The sequence below is a fragment of the Aotus nancymaae genome, unplaced genomic scaffold (genome assembly GCF_030222135.1).
Source record: "Aotus nancymaae isolate 86718 unplaced genomic scaffold, 86718_ANA_hifiasm-v0.15.2.pri h1tg000012l, whole genome shotgun sequence".
Lineage (NCBI taxonomy): Eukaryota > Metazoa > Chordata > Mammalia > Primates > Aotidae > Aotus > Aotus nancymaae.
The window spans coordinates 7,195,725-7,216,659 of NW_026988423.1; the positions used below are offsets into that span (position 1 = coordinate 7,195,725).

Below are 20,935 nucleotides of genomic sequence, written 5' to 3' on the forward strand. Positions count from 1 at the left end.
TAATTTTTGTATTTTTAGTAGAGATGGGGTTTCGCCATGTTGACTAGGCTGGTTTCAAACTCCTGGCCTCAAGTGATCCACCCACGTCAGCCTCCCAAAGTGCTGGGATTACAGGCGTGAGCCACTGTGTACATTTGAACTCAAATGTGCTAAGTGTCTATATGCATTATCTGATTTGAGACACTGTAATTTAGGAGATGCAGTAGCACAGGAATTGAAAGTTTAGGCTGGATTCCAATCACAGCAGAGTAAGCTTGGGCAATTATTTAACATCTCTGTGCCTCTGTGCACTTAGTCCCTCACATGCTTGCCTTCTGGAAATCCACAAGAAAGGCTTTTCCTGGACTACCATCGGCTTTTGGGATCCTAGAATTCTTTTTTCCTTTCTTGACAGGAAATATGTATAGAAAGAATGGTCCTGTCTGCCTTGTATTTGTCAATATGATTTCTTGTGACTATTCTCTAAACAGAAGGTTCTTCTGTTGAGTTCAAGATTTTGGGGGCTGATTAAAGAAGAGATGTGACCACAAGGTGGCAGTAGCATGCAACAAGCTTTATTTGGGTGGTGCTTGACAGACTATACATGTAAGGGAGATAGCCCTCACAGCTGAAGACCTTCCAGAGGCAGAGATGTGTGGCCACCACCCGGAAGGGGAAGAAGGCAAGAGAACTACTCCTGGGGTAGGGGGAGAAGCAGAAATGGGCTTTATCTGATTAGGCGATGTTGTATAATTGCAAGATGGGGAGTCTGAGTCACAGAACTGCAGAGAAGGACAGCAGAAGTTTGGGGTCTTTTATAGTCCTATATAGACATGAGGAACATCTCAATATGCTAGTATTACATAATATCTAGAACTTATTATAAAGTGCAAAAAGTGAAGAAAAGTATGCTATTATTTATCTAAGAAAAGGGTAGGTATAAATATGCATAATTACATTTTAAAGTGAAAAAAATGAATCATAAGAAATATTTAAGTCATTACTTATGGGGCAGGAAGGAAAAAGTAGAGGGAAGACCAAGAATTTCAAAATAAAAGAAATTACAGATATGCAAACAAAAGGTTAAATAAAACCTTGACTTCCTGAATTTGAATTGGAAGTATCAATGAATTCATGACATATTTGATTTAAAAAACAAAATCCAAACCAAAACAAACCCATACTAACCAGCTCTGTCCATTGAACAGGTATAGAAACAACCAAACTCATTAACGATTAACACGACAAACATTTTTTGTTTGTTGTTCCTTGCAGTTCTAGCTCAAAGGAGACAAACATTCAGATTATGCTCTTTAAATACCATTTCCCCCTAAAAGATCCAGGGCAATTAGGAGTAATGGCTTATTACGGGTATGGAGTAAGAAATACTCAGAATGAGCCTGGAAAGCAAACACTACTAGGAAAGTATCAAAAAGACTCAGGAGCCAGCGTGAGTAAATTCCCACTGGCCTAAAATAAAACAACTTGAGCACCAATATTGGTAATAACTGCAGTGAATTACAACTCACCAACCTTGTTTAAATCCCTAGATTCATGATGATGGCTGTTTAAGGGTTTTTTTTTTTTTTTTTTAATCCAGCAGGGATTTTTAAATAGTATATGGTAGTGATCTAATTTTATTTCCCATTAGAATGGTTATTCATTCAGCATTACTTATTGACTAATTAATCCTTTTCTCATTAATACATAATGCCAGTATACCAAATTCCCAAATACATAGATATGAGTCTCTTTTTGGGGCTCTGTTATCTCCTTCCTTTAATTGTCCATCCTATTGCATTTAATGATATATTAAATCACAACTGTAATCCCAGCACTTTGGGAGGCCGAGGCGGGCAGATCACAAGGTGAAGAGATCGAGACCATCCTGGCCAACATGGTGAAACCTCGTCTCTACTATAATACAAAAAAAATTGGCCAGGCATGGTGGTGTACATCTGTAATCCGAGCTACTCGGGAAGCTGAGGCAGGAGAATTGCTTTAACCTGGGTGGCGGAGGATGCCGTGAGTCGAGATCCTGCCAATGCACTACAGCCTGGGTGACAGAGCAAGACTTCATCTCAAAAAAAAAAAAAAAAAAAAAAAAATGTGCAGCAGACACTGTTCGTGCTGTCCCCATGGCCCTCAGCATTACCAGCCACATACATGCCAGGGGCTGATGCCTTCAGTGTATTCATCATGTCTTTTCATTTCCTGTGTTTCCCAAGAGCACCCTCAGCGTATTCATCATGTCTTTTCATTTCCCGTATTTCCTGATGTGTTGACAGCTGGGGCCTTGCTGATCCTGGAGAGACTGCTCCACCCAGGGCAAGCCAGTTCCTAGAGACAGTAAAGGACTCACTTGCAAGTGCACCTTCCATCTGCAAACCAGCCAATCCAAAGTCCATACCCCCAACCACCTCCTTCATTGGGCTCTTATACTGTGCCACTGTCCATCTGCCCTCATCACCCCAGGGCCATGAACCAGACAACTAGGGACAGCCCTATGCCCCAGAGCTGAGTGAAATTATTCAAACTATTAATAGCTAATCCTGTGCCTGCTTACCCTGCCTTGCCTTGCCTTTCCCTTGGATGCCACAAATAAAGCTCTTGCCCATGTTTTCCCCTAGCTCCTTTGACTTCTTGACTGACCCTGTTATCTCTCCATGTATCCCTGCATAGCATGGATTGGCACTTGTTTCTAGGGACCTCTGAGTATCAAAAACTCCTTCCTTCATGACAGTCATTTCCATATCTGTGTGTCTTAGTTTATCTGATTAAAGTAAATCTTGTGCCCATTTTTAAACATCCATGAAGAATGGGAGTTGGTGAATAAATACCGCAGCTCCCCCGCCCCTCAGCTACAGTATCTTTGAAGGGCCTAGCTAGTTTGAGCCCCAGTTACCCTTTGTGGCAAACTGCTCACAAATGCACCATTTGTTGGCTTTCTTCCCTTCCCTATCTCACTTCCCACCCTCTTACCTGTGCTTCTTGAAAGCACCTTCTTAACAAATGCTTGTACCTGAATCCTTGACTCAGGCTCTGCTTCTAGCAGAACTTAAATGAAGATATTTTCAAAGAATAAGAATGGCATAGAGGTCAGTGGGTAATGGAAGGTTGAAGATTTGTGTGCATGCTATGATGGTAAAGGAATTAGGACAGTGAAGTGTTCAGGGGATGCACAAATCAGCCACTGGAAGAGAAGAGGAACCCAGCAAAAGACCCATGACACTTGGAAATTTGAGACAGAAGTTGACTTGTAGATTATTGGGGAAAGGATGGCATATACTACAAATGGTGTTTGCACAATTGATTATCCATATACAAAGCGAATATGGCTAGATCCCTAGTTCACATCATATTAAAAATAAAAGCCAGTTGATTAAAGATCTAGTTGTGAAAGGCAAAACTTTGAAAGTGGGCTGGGTGCGCTGGCTCACGCCTGTAATCCCAGCACATTGGGAGGCCGAGGTGGGCGGATCACGAGGTCAGGAGTTGAGAACAGCCTGGCCAATATGGTGATATCCCACCTCTACTAAAAGTACAAAAATTAGCCGGGCATGGTGGCTTGCGCCTGTAGTCCCAGCTACTTGGGAGGGTGAGGCAGGAGAATCTCTTGAAACTGGGAGCAGAGATTGCAGTGACCCAAGATCATGCCACTGCACTGCAGCCTGGATGACAGAGTGAGACTCTGTCTCAAAAAAAAAAAAACCAACCAACCAAACAAAAAACTTTGAAAGTATTTAGAAGGAAACGTAGGGGGATAGCATTATGATTGGGGCAGTGTCTTAGTTTGGGCTGCTCTAACAAAATGCCATAGCCTGGGTGGCTTAAACAGCAAACACTGATTTCTCCCAGTTCTGGAGGCTAGATGTCCAAGATCAGGGTGTCAGCATGGTTGCTTCCTGCGGCGGGCCCACCTCCTGGTTCACAGAGGGCCATCTTCTTGTATCCTCACATGGCAGAGGGCAGAAAGACAGGAAGGAACTGTCTTGTATCCCCCCACTTGTTTTTTTCCAAGGTTGAGTCTCACTCTGCTGCCCAGGTTGGAGAGCAGTGGTGCGAACCCGGCTCACTGCAACCTCCGCCTCCCAGGTTCAAGTAGTTCTCCTTCCTCAGCCTCCTGAGTAACTGGGATGACAGGCACCTGCCACCACGCAAAGCTAATTTTTGTATTTTAGTAGAGACAGGGTTTCACCATGTTGGCCAGGTTGGTCTCAAATTCCTGATCTCGTGATCTGCCTGCCTCAGCCTCCCAAAGTGCTGGGATTACAGGCTGAGCCACCTTGCCCAGCCTGACTCTTTTTTTTCTATTTAAAATTTTACTTTAAGTTTCTGGATACAAGTATAGAATGTCTAGGTTGGTTACATGAGGGATATGTGTGCCATGGTGGTTTGCTGCACCTATCAACCCGTCATCTAGGTTTTAAGTCTCGCATGCATTAGCTGTTTGTCCTAATGATTTTTTAAAAATTCTCTGAATACTGGTAGTTGGCTCAAGACACCAGATGTAGGTCCTGAGTGAGGCTGGGAGCCGGCCTGTACCTTTATTTTAAAATTTATTTAATTTATTTCATTTTTTAAAGTGATAGGGTCTTGTTCTGTCACCAAGGCTGGAGTGCAAATGGCATGATTACAGCTCACTGCAGACTTGAACTGCTGGGCTCAAGTGAGCCTCCCGCTTCAGCTTCCAAAGCATTGGGATTACAGGTGGGAGCCACTGTTCCTGGCCCTAGGCCTGTACCTTTCATCCTGTGGACTGTGGACATCAGCCACTCACTCCCGGGTGCTGGGATGGGGTTTAATTTCCAGTGACTGGCCCAGAGCCTGCCCACAGGAAGATGTCAAGGGAGGCTGTTGAAGGAACAAGCATGCAACTGGCCTGCCCGCACACATTCACACAGATGGGGGTGGGGGTTGGAGGAGGTGGGGAGTTGTGTGGATCAGCTTCAGGCACAGCTGTCTGGTTTCCTATGGGATATGACCACATAACGGTCAGGCAAGAAGATGACTGAATTCTTGGAATCATTGCTTCGCAATTGTTGCTTCCCATCATTGGCATTGAAGAAAGGCTGGGCCACAGGAGGCTGGATGAACTTTGTGTTGGCCAGGTAAGCAGAATGTCTATCCAGGTGGAAAGTAAGCAGTGAAGGTATGCTCACCTGAGCGGGGAGGGGGTCATGAACCTCGCTGGCCTGCCCCAGCTCTGCCTTGCCCCTTTGTTTGGCCCTGTGGCTACAAAGCTGCCCTACCAGGAGCAGCCCCCCCTGGCAGTTCTGACCCTGGGGATTTGTGAGTGTTTGGTGGGGGCAGAGTGTGGAGAGGCCAATTCCACACTGTATCTAACCCTAGTGCAGCGCAGGATTCGGCTTCCCCAGCCCCTTCTTCTCAGGGTCTCAGCTCGGGCCCTCAAGGCAGCAGGAAGATGGGCTCTCCTCACCTCCTAGGTCTCCTGTCCTTCTTTACCCCCTACTTCGGACACAGCTTCACCTAATCCAGCCACAAGGAGAAAAGAGGACAAATCACTCAGGGAGGGAGGCACCTGAACCCCCGCTCTGACCAGACAGGGCACCCTGTGCGTCTCCCAAGGCTTACCACGTCTGCCTGGGACTCGATGAAAGGGCCAGAGGGCTGAAGGTGACACCGGAGTCTCCGGGGCACTACCTTCCAGGGCCTCCAGGGAATTTCTCACGCTGTGGGAGCGAAGACTGGCTCCCCTGGGGATGTATGTGTGTGCACCCCAGAGCCCCACGTAGGTCAGGGTCCTCTCCATTCAGGACACGGAGGAGAGAATGGCCTGGAGTGAGGCCCTAGGGTTGGGGGCTAAAGCAGCACAGGGTATCGGAAACGGGGTGCTGGGGTACTTAGAGGGGACCGTAGGGAAGACTTGGAGTCTTGCACGCGCCCTGGGGAGCTGAGGTGGGGGGATAGTAGGGGGCCTCTCCTGCCGGATGGGGCTTTCGGAGGCGGCGATCCCTGAGGGTTCCTTGCTCTAGGGTCGCCTCTTACAACTGCGGTGGTGGGGGGGGGGAAGAGTGAGCAGGGCGCAGTGTGGCAGCCGTGGCACAGTGGAAGCCTTGTTTTCACCGGCTCTACCGGCAAGACTAGACCCCTGCAGCTCCCCAGCCAGCAGGGCCAGGACGTGCCTCGGGAATCTGCGTGCTCCCCAGGTCCCCGGGCATTCGGGGGCGCCGCTCCTTCCAGCATCTGAGCTCCAGCCCCATGTGAGCTCCGAGAGACCAGCCCCGCGCACCCGGGTCGGGGTGCACCCGCCCGCCCTGCCGACTGTCCCAGCGCCGGGGCCAGGGTGCGCAGGGCCTCGTGCACGCCCGGCTCGGACACATCATCTTTATATTCTATCTCTTTCCGCCGCGCCGTGTCTCCAGGAAGCATTTCCCGCCCCAGTGACCCAAGAGAGGGTGAGGCAAAGAGAGCGGTTCCGGGGCGCGTGTCCCGCAGGCTCAGGTGAGTGCGCGTGCGCCCGGTAGAGGCGGCCCTGCGCGCTTGCCGTAGCCGCTTCCGCGACGCGCCCGGGGCTGCTCCGCTGCGAAAGATGTGTACTGCTCCGCGCGGGCTCGCTGAGGAGCTCGGCTTCGAGGACGGAGCGGGCCGCGACTCCGGGGAACCGCAGCGCGCTGCAGCTCCCCCCAACCCCACCCTGGCCAGGTAAGCTGCAGGACCCGGGCTCCTGACTGGCAGGTGGCAGCTTGCGGCGCCGCAGGGACCCGGAGGAGTGTGGGGCGGTGCGGAGGTTGCGGCTCTAGTGCTCCAAGCGCTGCTCTCTGGACTTCACAGGGCCGCGGGGTTGCGGGGTGGCTGTTGCTAGGATCTGGGGGTGCAGCCCGGCGACCCCACTCCTCTTCTACGGCCTCTTCCTCCTCCCACGACCGGCAGGCGAGTGCAGCAGGGACCAGGCGGCGGCTCTCGCATCCCGCGCGAGGTCACCGCGGCGACGGGCCACTTGGCGCCGGCTACAGGCGCTGCCTGGCGGGGGTGGGGTGGGGGGTAGTGGTGAGGGAGGGAGGGTACCTGCTCGGGTTCCACCGGACTGGCCGGGGCGCTGGTGCGTTCCGTGGCTGAAGAACCCGAGCCCGGATCTTGTCCCAGTTCCCTTTCCTTTTATAGTAAGGCCCAGAGGGAGAACCTCAATTGAAAACCCTACACCGTTGCCCCTGGGCCGCAGGCTCTGGGTTGGGTGTGTGCGGCTGGGCGCGGGCTCGCTGAGCAGCTCGGCTTCGCGGACCGAGTGGGCGGCGGTGGGGCGGGGACGGTAGCGCTCTGAAGCAGCCCCGCGCCCTGGACAGGTAAGCTGCGGGGCCCGGGCTGCCTGACTCGCCGGCTGTGGCAGCCTGGGGCCTCCCGCGGCGCTGCGGGGACCCGGCTGCGTGGGGCGTCCGGAGGTGGCGGCCCTAGTGCTCCCGAGCGCTGCCCTGTGGACTCGGCGGGGCTGCGGGGCTGCTGTTGCTGGGATCTGGGGGTGCAGCCCAGCGGCCCCACTCCTCTCCTACTGGCCACTTCCCTCTCCCACCACCGGTGGGTGGGTGCAGCGGGTATTAGGCGGCGCTCTCGCATCCCCGGGTTGGGTTGGGGAGCCTCGCTGCAAATGGCCACCCGGCGCTGGCTAGAGGTGCTGTCTGGGGGTTGGGGAGGGGACACTTGGGTCCCGCTGCTGGGCTGGGTGGGCCGCTGGTGCATTCCCCAGTCCTCGTTTGGCGCTGGCATCAACTCCCGGTGCCCGAGGGCAACTGGGTTGGAGTCGCCTCTGGGTTCTCTGTCCCCAGTGAACCTGAGCCCAGATGTTAGCCCCCTTCACTTTCCCTTTATAATAAGGCCCAGAGAGAAAAACTTCTCAATTAAAGACCCCACACCCCTTTGTCCCTGGACTGCAGGCACAAGGTTGGGGGCAAGGCGGGGACCTGCCCCTTGGCCAGGCCCCTGGCAAGGCTGCTGGTGGTAGATCTGGCCGCAGATGGTGAAGCAGAACATTGAGGACAGTTCCCCTGCCTTGGCTGTGCTGAGCCCATCTGGAGTGTTTCTGGTTCTAATCACAAGTGGAATAGTTTCAGTGTGGTTTATACGTTCATTTTAGTGATGAACTTGGGTGGAGGTGGTGACACAGCTTGTTCTCTCATCCTAGGCTCTTAGTGCATCCAGGATTCTGAGCTGCCAGGGACCTCTCCCGGGAACTCCGGGCCACTGCTGCCCAGAGCCCTGCCTTGGCTAAGCTTGGTCACCGCTGTGTGTCCCGGGCTGCCGGCCTGCCTGTCGTCTGCAGTGCACATGTATGCATGTGTGTGCATATGTATATGCACCATGCACATACTGTGCCCACCTCACACACCCCACATACTGAACCCATATACATCACACACACTACACACATATCATACCCACCTCACACACATCACACACATACCATGCCCACCTCACACACACCACACACACACCATGCCCACCTCACATACACCACACACATACCCCATACACAACATTCATGTCATACCCACTTCACACAGACCACACACTTAACTTACATACACCACAACCACCACACATACTACATGCTCACCTTGCACACACCATACACATATCATACCCACCTCACACACCAGACACACTTAACCCATATACACCACACACCACGTATATACCATGCCTACCTCACACACTCCACACACTTAACCCATCTACACCACACACATATACCCACCTCACACACACCACACACACCCCAGATACACCGCACATGTACTATACCCACCTCACATACCACACACCACATATATACCATGCCCACCTCAGACACACCACACACTTAATTCATGTACATCACACACTGCACGCATACCATACCCATCTCCCACACATACCCCTTACACACCACACACAACACACATATACCCACCTCACACACCACATAAACACCATGCCCACCTCACACCCCACACGTTCAACCCATATACACCACACACACCATGTCCACCTCACACACGCCATACATATATCATACCCACCTCACACATGTATCCCATACACACCACGTGCATATAACCACCTCACATACACCACACCACATACATACCATGCCCACCTCACACACGCCATACATATATCATACCCACCTCACACATGTATCCCATACACACCACGTGCATATCATAACCACCTCACATACACCACCACACCACATACATACCATGCCCACCTCACACACACCATACATATATCATACCCACCTCACACACATATCCCATACACACCATGTGCATATCATAACCACCTCACATACACCACATATATACCATGCCCACCTCACACACATCATTCATATATCATACCCACCTCACACATGTATCCCATACACACCACGTGCATATCATAACCACCTCACATACACCACACCACACCACATATATATCATGCCCACCTCACACACACCAGGTGCTTAATCCATATGCACCACACACACACCACACACATACTTCATACAGACCATGCACTCTTCACACATACTATACACCACATATACCCCATACACACCACACACACCATACACACCATACACACAACACACACCTTATACACACACACACCACACATACCACACACACCACATAATACCATACATGCACACCACACACATTTCATATCCACCCACACACCCCATACATGCCACACACCTCTCACACTTCATAAATACCACACACACAGCACACCACACTCCCCATACATATTACATCACCCATACAATACACCACCTTCCAGACAGACAACTTATTCACACACACACCACACAATATCATATATACATACACTGTACACATGTAATGCACACCACACACACCCCATACGCACCACACACACCCCATATATACCACACACACTACATGCACCTCATACCACACACCACAAACACTACACCATGCACACAAAAAATACACACTGAATCTTTCCACACTATACACTACACATGTACCACATGCACATCACATTCACATCACACACACAAGATACCACACACCATACACAATACACTCCACACACTCACCATACCCTCCATGACGCACCGCCACCATACACACAAACACACACATACACACACGTCCCCAACACTACACACCATACTGCACACACTGTATCTCATGCATACATCACACACCCCTGCCACACAAACTACTCATTGAATGAAATGGGATGATTGAGTTTTCCCCAAATAAATACTGCCCATCTGCGTGTCCCTGGCTGTCCTGGCCGACATATCACCTTGTCCCGCCCTGCCTTGGGTCAGCACTGCCTCCTGTGTTTCGGTTGTCTCTGGCTGTGCCCTGGGGCTTGCTCATGTCCCCATCGCCTAGGAGGCTGGCCCCTCTGCCCCAGTGGCTGCCTTCCTGGAGGAGACTGGCCTGTTTGCCACCTCTCCTGACTCCCAGAGCAGTGGCTGGTGTGGGAAGTCCTGCTTCCTCCCCTCAGTGTCTGCCCTTCCCCACGGGTTGTTTTGTCCCAGTGCCGACAGCTAGAAGAGGAGACCCTCAAAGGCACACAGGTGGGTTTGATTGTAGTGCTTGTGAATAATAAAATGTGATTTGGTAAAAGACTCAACCAGTACAAACATCTTTAATAAAGTAAAATGTGTAAGGCCCCTCTGCTCCCACCTCTCTTTTCTCCCCTCCCCAGAGGACATGGCTAACAAGCCTTTGCAGGGCTCCCCCTTTCTGTGTGCATTTGTGTTCGTGTATGGGCTGGGGAGTGTGTGTGTATTCTGTAGCCATCTTGTCAGAGCTGGAACTGGGAGCTACACGTGTGCTGACTGTAGCTCACTTGCCATTTTCCTTCCAAAACAGGCCTTTAACATCCCTCACTGTGGTGTGTGTTGCCCTGCCTCTTTAAAAATGCTATCGACTTTTGAAGCACGCAAACTCTGTCATCATTTATTTAGTCATTCTTTTATTTATGGGTACTTAGGTCGTTTTCAGTTTTTTAAAAGATCGCTGCAGTGAAAACCTTCAGCTGTCAGTTTTCTCATTGCTGTTGGAGAATGGGATGGGAAGCGCCGCCCTGGAGCGGCCCGAGCATGGCTGGGCTTGTTGCGGTTCTGACTCTGTCCTTCCCCATGTTCCTCCCCCAGTGGCTGCCTCCGGGAGATGATGGCTGTGTGAGTGCCTGCCATGGCCCACTGGAAGCGTGAGAGCACGGGGAGTGGCATGTTGGACCACGGGGCGAGGCCGGGCCCTGTCCCCCATGGCCAGGAGTGAAGATGTGGAGCTGCCCTTGGAGGACTCTGTGCCCAAGGGCCTGGAACTGGCCACCCTGGGGCCAGAGAGCCCCATGCCCGAGGAGTAAGAATGCCATAACCACAGCCCCGATGGGGACTACAGTTCCAACTATGTGCAACAGCCCCGAGGAGGAGGACTGTGATGAGGGCTCATAACACTACACTGGTACATAGCATGGATAAGGAGGACACTGACAAATTTCCAGGATTTTACATAATTTCTGAAAACATAACATTTTACTCATATAAATATAACCCAGGGAAGGTTAGATATCTCTTTTTATTTGTATATTTTGTATAGTTTTTCTTATAAAAGATACAACCTACTTTACTTGCAATACTTGCCCTACTTTTCTTGCATACTTTGCATAGAGTTGTTTCTAATTATTCTACTATTTCTAGTAATTTTATTTATATATATAGATTATATTTTTAATACTTAGTAATCTTTATTTTCCAGAGTAAACTAGGAAGTAGACAATTTTAAATTGGCATATATTAACGTTCTATAGTAGATTAGACAATATATGAGTATACGATCTCCCAACATCTATAGGGATGTGTTTCCACATAGTACGATTTCTCAGTGTGATAGACAAAAATAATGTTTATTAACAGGTCAAAATATCTTTAGTCTTTCCATAAAAATAGGGGGCGAAAGTATATAAAGTTGAATTAGTTATGTTCAGTCATTAGTGTTTTAGTATTGTAGCTTACTCATAAATTATCTAGATGTTTAATGCAAATCTTTTAGTTAGCTTAACTTTTAAGGTTAAAAATTTCCAAAAGTATTTTGGAAACTATTATTAGGCAGATTTACTGTAAAAAATTATTATTGAAATAATGTTTTTAATAAGAATAACAACTTAAATTAGAATCAAATCTATAAGCTTTCAGATTTTAAGTATCTAATAAACATAATATTAGCTTATTTGACTAGAACTCAAGCAGAATAGAAATTTGTTTGTTTTATATTCAATAGTGATAGCTCTGAATACATAGTTGTTTTATTACACCAAAAATATTAAATCGATCTTTTTAAACTGTGTTTTATCTAAATTGTGTTAACTTGAAAAACATTCGTATCAGTTCCTACATTTCTAGTAGTTTGTGGAATATTTATTTAGAAATGCTTATTTTTTTTCCAAGCTAAGTTAGAATAGAGCACTTTTAGAGGATTTTATCAATGAATTTTGCATTGCTATCTGGAGTTAAGAAAATATCACATATACATAACATACGTTCATAGGCATAAAACACAAATAGAGATCTATAGCTTTCATCCTAAAATTTTAGCCATAAATCAGGCATACATATTCTCATGGTTAATTTTAGACATTTGCTTGATTGGATTAAGAGATACATAGGTGGTAAAGCACAATTTCAACATTATTAATTTGATTATAAGTCTCAGGCATCTAAAATAATTAACAAAATGACAATTTCTAGGACTTCTGTGGGAGAGGATGGAAGGGCTTTTGAACTTTGTAACACTGTCGACTGAAGAATGACGAGGTTAATAACTTTGGAAAGGAGATATTTATTTTTATTTATTTATTTATTTATTTTGAGAAGGTATTTCACTCTTGTTGCCCAGGCTGGAGTACAATGGTGTCATCTTGGCTCACTGCAACCCCCACCTCCTGGGTTCAAGCAATTCTCCTGCCTCAGCCTCCCAATTAGCTGGGATTACAGATGTCCACCATCATGCCTGGCTAATTTTTTGTACTTTTGGTAGAGACAGGGTTTCACCATGTTGGCCAGGCTGGTCTCAGACTCCTGAACTCAGGTGATCCACCCATCTTGAATTCCCAAATTTCTGGGATTACAGGCATGAGCCACTGCACCCAGTGAGAGATTTATTTCTATAAAGGGTTGCAGCCTGCAGGGTAGTCCTTCTAACAGGCAGGGAAGCATAGACTCCAGCCAGAAGCCAGAACAGACACTTCAAGGGAGAAGTAGAGAAAACAGTAATTTATGTTGAGTGGCATGACTAAATACACATATTTAATAAGCTCTAGGAGGAGTCATGAATATATATATATATTTTTTAACTTGGAAAAAGGAAAGGAAGGTCCCACTCCAAATAGCATCCACTACTCTGATTTTCACCCACTTTCTCTTTTAGAATTTTGGGTGAGCTCAGCTGACCTGGGCAGTTCCCATTCGGTAGCAAATCTTAATATATGGTAGATATAAATATATTTTAGCATTGTAGGGACATTATTCTTTTCTGTAATTAAAAAATTGTTTTAGGAAAAAAATTCTGTCTGGAAGGAAAACTCTTCCAAATGATCTAAAGGGTTGAATTTGTGAATCTCCCCAGTCTCTGTAGCTATTTTTTTTTTTTTTAAGAAAGAAAGAAAAAGAATAAAGAAGAGGAGGAAAAAGGAAGAGAAAGAGAGAGAGAGAATGGAAGTATTGCTTTCTTGCCCAGGCTAGAATGCAGTTTAGTAATGGGTATTGAAAACCTTTTTTATACCAATAATTATACTTGATGTAAACAGGAAGGAATAAGGGAAGAAAATAACAAACGAGCAGCCGACCAATATTTCATTTAAACCTATGAAATGCTGTGCAATTACTGAGGAGTGATTTACTTCCAATTATGTAGTCACTTTTGGAATAGGTGTGAGGTGGTAATGTATGTTTTATGTATTTGAAGTGGAGAGTTCTGTAAATGTTTATTAAGTTTACTTGTTCCGGGTGTGAGTTCAAGTCCTGGATGTCCTTGTTAATTTTCTGTCTCGTTGATCTATAAAATCGTTAGCTCTTCTTGTTACATTGATCCTTTTGCCATTATGTAATGTCCTTCTTTGCCTCTTTTGCTCTTTGTTACTTTAAAGTCTACTTTATCAGAGGCGAGAATTGCATCTCCTGCTTTTTATTTGTTTATTTTTACTCTCTGATTGGTTGATAAATCTTCCTCCTTCTCTTTGTTTTGAGTCTTTGTGTATCGTTGCATGTGAGATGGGTCTGGATGCAGCATAGCAATGGGTTTTGGCTTTTTATCCAATTAGAATATATATAACTTTAATACTAGCATTTGGTGCTAGCTGGCTGTTTTGCCCATTAGTTAGTGTAAATTTTTCGTTGTGTTAATTTTCTTTTCTTTTTGATATATTTTTGGAAAGGCTGATATTGGTTGTTCCTTTATATGTATAGTGCTTCTTTCAGAAGCTCTTGTGAAGCAGGCCTGGTGGTGGTGAACTCTCTAAGTACTTGTTTGTTCGCAAAGGATTTAATTTTTCCTTCGATTATAAAGCTTAGTTTGGCTGGATAGGAAATTCTGGGTTGAAAGTTCTTTTCTTTAAGGATGTTAAATATTGGTCCCCACTCTTTTCTGGCTTGTAGGGTTTCTGCTGAGAGATCTGCTGTAAGTCTGATAGGTTTCCCTTTATGGGTAACCTGACCTTTCTCTCTGGCTGCCCTTAGTATTTTCTCCTTCATTTCAACCCTAATAAATCTGGCAATTATGTGCCTTGGGGTTGGTCTTCTTGAAGAATATCTTTGTGGTGTTCTTTGTATTACCTGGAGTTGAATATTACCCTGCCTTGCCAGGTTGGGAAAAATTTCCTGAATGATATCCTGAAGAGTATTTTCCAACTTGGATTCATTCTCTTCATCACATTCGTACACCTATCAAACGTAAATTAGGTCTTTTCACATAGTCCCATATTTCCTGGAGACTTTGCTCATTCCTTTTCATCCTTTTTTCTCCAATCTTGTCTTCTCGTTTCATTTCACTGAGCTGGTTCTCGACTTCTGATGTCCTTTCTTCTACTTGATCAATTCGACTGTTTAAACTTGTGTATGCTTTGCGAAGTTCTCGTGTTGTGTTTTTCAGCTCCATCAATTCACTTATATTCCTCTCTAAATTGTCCATTCTCGTTAACATTTCGTCAAACCTTTTTTCAAGGTTCTTAGTTTCTTTGCATTGGGTGAGAACAAGTTCTTTTAATTCACAGAAGTTTCTTATCACCCACGTTTTGAAGCCTGCTTCTGTTATTGGAACACACTCGTAATCTATTAAGCCTTGTTCCGTTACGGATGAGGAATTGCGATCCCCTGTAGAGGGAGAGGCATTCTGATTTTGAGTATTCTCTGCCTTTTTACGCTGATTTCTTCCCTTCATTATATATTTATCCATCTGTTGTCTTTGTAATTACCGACTTTCTAACTAGGTCTCTGAGCAGACGTCCAACTTGTTGATTCCCAGCGCTGAAATCTGAGCAGTCCACTACACCGGCCAAAATAGCGGTGTTAAGATTGATGGTGCTTTTCTGCCCGGGAATCTCCGGACTCTGCACCAAAAACTGGCGTGCTAAGGCACCAGCAAAACTGCCGCGCCGGCCACAAGAGTCGCCCTGGCGACACGTGGGGCTCCTCTGCTGGGAATCTCCTGGTCCGTGAGCAACAAATATTCGTCTGAAAGTGTGGCATCCTCTCGTTCTCTGAGCTTTCACTGGGAGCTAGGAGCCCGAGCTGCTAGTGATCAGCCATCTTGGATCTCTCTCATGAATATTTATGAAAGGAGAAATGCATGCAGTTGCAGTTGAATTTCTTATTCCTTCCTGGATCCCATGTTGAAATAATGGCAGTGTTAGCATGATCCCAGGGTGAAGTTTTCAGCCCTCTGACATTAAAAGGTGAAGCGGAGGACATGAAAACTTGCTCTGTGCATCCTCTGTATACTGGCCAGAACCTCTCTGTCATGGGTGATCTCTTATCAGGCAAGAAAGGAGAGGCAGCTTCAGGCAGTTGGTTGATACCAGTGGTGGAGTCTTTTGAAAGGACTGGTTTCTCTTAAATCCTTTGGTGAGAGGTGTCTGTTCAGATTTGTGTGCATCTTTAATTGGGCTGTTTTACTTAGTTTTAAGATTTTTTTGTATATTGAATACAAATTCTTTCTTAGATCTGTATTTTGCAAATAGTTTCTTTCAATATGTGGCTTGTTTCATTCTCTTAACAAGGTCTTTTCCAGATTATACACTTTTAATATTTAAAAAAATCCGCTTAATTCTTTGTTCTGTGTGTATTGACACTTTGTGTTGTTTGTTAAAATTCATTACTGAACCCAAGAGCACATAGCTTTTATTCTGTGATTTCTTCTAGAAATTGTATAGTTTTGCATTTTTAGTGTAAGGATGATTTTGAGTGATTATATGTCTAAGTTGTAAAGTTTTCATCTACATTCATTTCATTTCCTGTGATTTCCATTGAATCGTTTCTTTCCTACTTTTGGGAAAGACACAGGATAGTGGGCTCTGTTAGAGTAGGTAGATAGCTAGACATGAACATGATGGGAAGGCTCACCTGGAAGGACTATCAAAAATTTATATATTAGTAGCATCTCTAATGCTGGAGTGGATGGGCACTTGTCAGTTGTGGGTAGGAGGAAGAAGAGGTACCTATGCAGAAAGAAACACCCTAGAACTCCTCTTAAGATGCCCCAGTGATCATTGACTCTACAGCTAAAATGTCAGAAAATTGCTAGCTACATGCTAAGAAGGACAAAGGGGACATTCTTAAGAGAAACCTGGCACCATAAGTACAGATTAGGGCAGAGAAGGACATTCAAAAGAGATAGGCACAGGAGGTACAGACGTGACCACTGTAGAGCCTTCCTGGGAGGCAGGAAGAAGCTAGCCCCAACAGTGGATTTGGATTGATCTCCACACATGTGCCTTAACCAACAGCGAGGAGGTATCACAAGCCAAAGAGGGGCAAGTCGGGGGACTAAGGTAGGGCAGAAAAACCAGACAAAAGAGGTGGAGACTTGAGACAGAGGCAGGAATGTGAAGAAGTCCAAAATAAAATTCCCTGCACAGGACTCTTGGGCTGTTTTCCTGCATGATCAGCCTGCTCCTCCCTTGGGGCCTACCTGTTTTTTTCTACAATAAGCTCTTTACACTGTATTTATTTTCAATGAAGTTATCTGCCATCTTTGTACTGCCTCTTGGTGAAAATCTTTCTTCCAAGTTAGACAAGAACTGGGACATCAGCTCTTTCCAGTAATAGCTCCGTTTCAGTTCATATTTCCAGAACTGTGGGTGTTGAATAACTGTCATGACTTTAAGTGGTGCAGAAGGAGGCCAGTAGGGGGCGCCAGCCATCACACTGTGAGCAAGAGGGCCCTGCAGCGCCCAGCTGCCAGGAGGGGGCACCCAAGCCCGCCTTTTCAGATTCCTGAGGCTCCGCTGCTGATGGGCATCGCGTCACAGCGCCGCCCTGTGCATCACAGCGGTCTGCAGAGTTGCGTTCTCAGTATAGACCTGGGGGGCACTTTGAGGGTGGAGCTGTGGCCTCCTCAGCACAGACCCTGGGGTGGAGGTCTTACTGTAAGAGGGTCTTGCAGTGGCTCTAGCCACCAGAAGGGGATGGCACATCACAGTGAGCAAGAGGGCCCTGTACTGCCCGGCTGCCAGCAGGGGGTGCGCTAGCCCGCCTTTTCAGATGGCGTCCCGGCGCTGGCGTGCATTGCATCACTGCAGTCTGCAGAGTTGCATTCTCCTCAGTACAGACCTGGTGGGGGCACCGCGAGAGCGAAGCTGTGTTCTCCACAGCGTAGACCTAGCAGGCACAGCCTCAGTTTGGGACAACTCTGGGCCACGTCCATGGTGAGTAAAATCCTTCCTGTTTGCAGCCCGACTGCTTAGGGTCAGAGACTAGTAGGATCTCGGTGTGGAAACCTGGACACCAAAAGCCCCTCTGAATCCTGCGCACCGAGGTTCTCCCGACCCAAGCCCAGGCGGCTGCAGTGCGAGGTGCACACCGCAGCCTCCGAATACAAATAGAGCGTTCCTGAGGCAGATATGACATCCGAAATAGAATACAACACCTGCAGTGCTCATGTAGAAAACACCTCTAATGCTAATGCAAGGCCTCAGTCCACAAATGTTACTATAAAATCCGCACTGCTCATGTGGCCTGGCCCAATACCACAGTTTTAATAATCGACACTGACATATCAGTGCAAACATAGAAACTAACGTACGGTTAGGGCTTAGGGTGAGGATTAGGGCTAGGGGTTAGGATTAGAGTTCGGGGTTACCGGTTAGGGGTTAGAAGATTTTTGGGCAAAATAAATTTAAACAGTTTATTTGAGCAAAGGAATGATTCATGAATCATGCCTGAAGCACCAGAACAGAAAACAGGGCTCGGGGCTTCGAGCTCTTAGTGGTGGCAGCTAAGTGAGGTTTCTCCTTGGCTCCAGCTAGGTGACCGCCTGTTGTGGGGATGGTTCCCTCAGCGTCCCTAGTCATACAGCCAACTGGTGGCTGGGCTTTTTGTCATTGACTGGTTGGTTGGTTAATGTTTTTAAGTCAGTTTAAATGCCTCCAAGTTCAGTTTCCGTTTGCTTAGGCAAGACCTCAAGCTAACGGCTTCCTTCCTTTTTGCTTTAACATGTCGAAACCATAATTCATTTTCATTTTACTTTACTGGCATTAATATAAGTAAATTTACATTTTTTGTTGTTATTCAGAAAGTCGATGTAATTGGCAACCTATTTGTGATGGTGCATAAAATAATGTCTTAATCATTAGCATCTTAGATTAGATGAAATATGTTAACTCTATTAAACTTTGTTATTAAACCATAACAGGAGTTGAGTTCTTTTTTTTTTTTTCCTCCTAGGCTTTAACCATTTAAAATACACTCAGGCATCTCCTAATGATGTGAATACTTTCTGAGAAATTTGTCCTTAGTGATTTCATCTTTGTCTGAACACCATAAGTGTCCTTTTAAAACCTAGATGGTATAGCCCACTCCACACGTAAGTTATATGGGATAGCCTTTTGCTCCCAGGCTGCAAACCTGTATAGCAAGTCTTTGTACTGAATGCTGGAGTCAACTGTCACACCATGGTGACTGTGGATTGTGATCCCAAAATATTTGAGTCAGGTCTCAGTCAATTTAGAAAGCTTATTTTGCCAAGGTTAAGGACATGCCCATGACACAGCCTCAGGAGGTCCTGACAACATGGGCCCAAGGTGGTCAGGGTAGAATTTGCTTTTATACATTTTAGAGAGAGAGGAGACACCAATCAATATGTGTAAGATGTACAGTCGTTTGGTTCAGTAAGGTGGAACAACTGGAAGTAGGAAGTGGGGGTGCTTCTAGGTCAGAAGTAGATAAAACAAAAGGTTGCATTCTCTTGAATACTTGATCAGCCTTCCACTGAATACAGTTTAGTCTGGTTCAGTGAATCTGCATTTTTACATATACAATAGGGCAGCGGAATGGTGTGATCTTGGCCCACCACAACATCCGCCTCCTGGGTTCAAGTGATTGTCTTGCCTCAGCCTCCCAAGTAATTGGGATTACAGGCATGCACCACCATGCCTGGGTAATTTTTGTACTTTTAGTAAAGGTGTGCATCCACCATGCCCAGCCTTCTATCAGTATTTGCTGTGGCTGAGTATCTGTTCAGATACTTACCCAGTTTTAAAATCACATAGGTATTTTGTAAATATCTTCACATCTGTCTTGTCTTTTTGTTCTCTGAAAACAGGTTTTCACAGTAGAATACTTAGTTTTATAAAGTCTGTGTTATCAATATTTTCATGAATTGGCATTTGATGTTGTGTGTTAAAACTCAACACCAAACCCAGTGTCATCCAAATTTTCTTTTAGATTTTTTTATATTTTTGCATTTCAAATTACAGTCTCTGGACTATTTTGAGTAGGTTCTTGTTTTTATTTTGTGTATATATTCATTTCATTCTACATGGCTTCCAAAGTCTTCCACCACCATTTTTGGGAAGGATATGCTACAGCAGGCTTCGTTTTTATTTGAATTTCCACAATTATTACATTAAATAAACTGAATATTGAATTTTATAGTTATTTCAAAACAGCCAGGCAGGGGTGCATATCCACTGAGAAACTGAGCAAGAGCGTCTGTGCTGAGCTCTGGCGCCATCAGAGAGTGCGCGAACCCACCGCTGACCAACTTCCCTCAGGTGCCAGGAGCAGCAAGGAGCTTCTACTTCCTCAGGGCAGCACGAGGGTCGTGTCAACTGAGTGTTGTTCATTGGTGAGTAAAACCTTTCTTTCCACGGCCCTGAGTGCAGAGAAGAGAGTCTTTAGAGTACTCAGCAAAGGAAGAAATTCGTCTAGAAAAATGAAATCCCCAAATCCCATCTTTATGACTACACCCTGATGTCATTGTCAATGTTCCAGACACAGTGGCTGCTAACATATATTCTCACAGTAGCCTCTAATATAATAATCACATCATGCCCTAACATTACTATGATATCCATACTGTGCCCTGACACCAATATAATATCCACACCATACTCTAACGCTAATCTAATATCCACATAGTTGCTTCTAATACTAATGTAATACTATCCACACAGTGCCCTAATGCTAATGTAATATCAGCACTGTTGTCCAACACCAGTATAATATGTACACCATGCCATAACACTAGTATCCACACCGTGCTGTAACACTAATGTATCCACACAGTAGCCTCTACTAATAATAAATATAATAATATCTACTAAGTGGAGTCTGTTGACATTTAGGCTTTTATAAGGGTTCACAGCTTTGGATGAAGCGTAGCCTCTATAGTGGATTTTGATGATGTCTCTACTTTTCTGGCATAGTATTGATATGGTTGTTTTAAAAAGTAATTTACTTTTTAATAATGTCATACTTCTAGGAAACTTC

General features: G+C 46.0%; 1 long non-coding RNA gene across 1 annotated transcript; it reads left to right on the forward strand.

Moving 5' to 3' along the window:
- Positions 1-6,565: 6,565 nt before the first annotated feature.
- Positions 6,566-18,854, forward strand: LOC105719150 (uncharacterized). Its single transcript, XR_001107913.2, has 2 exons — positions 6,566-6,645; positions 11,105-18,854. It is a non-coding gene; the product is annotated as an uncharacterized LOC105719150 (long non-coding RNA).
- Positions 18,855-20,935: the final 2,081 nt, after the last annotated feature.